General features: G+C 36.8%; 1 protein-coding gene across 1 annotated transcript in view; it reads left to right on the plus strand.

Moving 5' to 3' along the window:
* LOC106871010 (protocadherin gamma-B7) overlaps positions 1–1,200 on the plus strand; it is a 26,883-nt gene that overhangs the window by 23,959 nt on the left and 1,724 nt on the right. The window lies entirely within an intron of this gene.

Here is a 1,200-nt window from a genome sequence, read left to right on the forward strand (position 1 = left end):
GTGTGTTTATGCATGTGAAGTCCTGTGAGCGCTAATGGTAACATACAATCAAGTACAACCTGTTGCTTGGTCGGATTATCGGTGACTGAGCCGGCGTCTCCACCAAGTTAGCCGGATCAAAAAGTTGAAACCCAACAGAACGAATACATCAGGTGTTTAAAGGACAGAGAAGCTTAGCATAGGGTCAACGACAATCGACTAATAGACAAGAATAGACGAGAACTTCGAGATTTTGTGCTCTAGTCCAGTGCACTGTCCATCTCTTTAAGGTCACCATTCAGCTTGCGAATATTACCGTCGTCTTTGAACTGGTGTCTCTTCTGAGTGTCTTAGTCGGATTCAGATTTGAGTTGTTAACATGGTGGGTTCTCTTCTTTCTACTTGGTTAGGGCCCTTAATCATGGTCAAAATGTATCTTGGTTGTGTCTTTTCTATAAATATTTCCATGATCATTTCTAATCTAGTACCCTCTGTCAAGACTTTTAAACATGTCACCCATTTTCTTCCCAGGTGCACTGTTTCTCTGTTGAACTTCCTGTTAGTCTTAAGTCTTTATTCTAATAACTTGTTTCCTCGAGTTCGGCAACTCATCATCGTGTCTTATCATTCCACAGGACTACGATATTCAGTCCTTTAAGCTTTCTAACAATTGATATCTTTAGGTCCTTGCTTTTGCTTCCACGAAGTTTCGTACGCTACAGTGGCCTCAAGCCTTGTTTGGGACAAAATCGATAAAACCTTACACCAATGAGTGTAGGACACTTCTAAATTTTCCTTATAGCATGTCTCTAGAAGACTTTTACTCCGTTGTAAACTCTGTGAACATTACTGAGAAAACTATCTTGCAACCACTTGTCTAATGAGAGATGTTGTCGTATTGTACGACCGTTTAAGTTTTGAAATGTTTGACTAGAGAAGGTAGAATTATATAAGGATTATCTTACATACCTACTAGAAACACGCGTATTAAATGCATTCACAGTATCAACATTTTTTGCCTTTATTTTGATACGTACACACATACATGCATGCATGCACTTATACATACATATATACACACACATATATATATTGAGATATTTATGTATATATCTGTATGTATAAGTATATGCATATATAGATACACATGCATATACATTTACAAATACACACAAGTGGATGTGGATGTGTATATATATATATATATATATATATATATAT

Source organism: Octopus bimaculoides, chromosome 14 (genome assembly GCF_001194135.2).
Source record: "Octopus bimaculoides isolate UCB-OBI-ISO-001 chromosome 14, ASM119413v2, whole genome shotgun sequence".
In the NCBI taxonomy this organism is placed as follows: domain Eukaryota; kingdom Metazoa; phylum Mollusca; class Cephalopoda; order Octopoda; family Octopodidae; genus Octopus; species Octopus bimaculoides.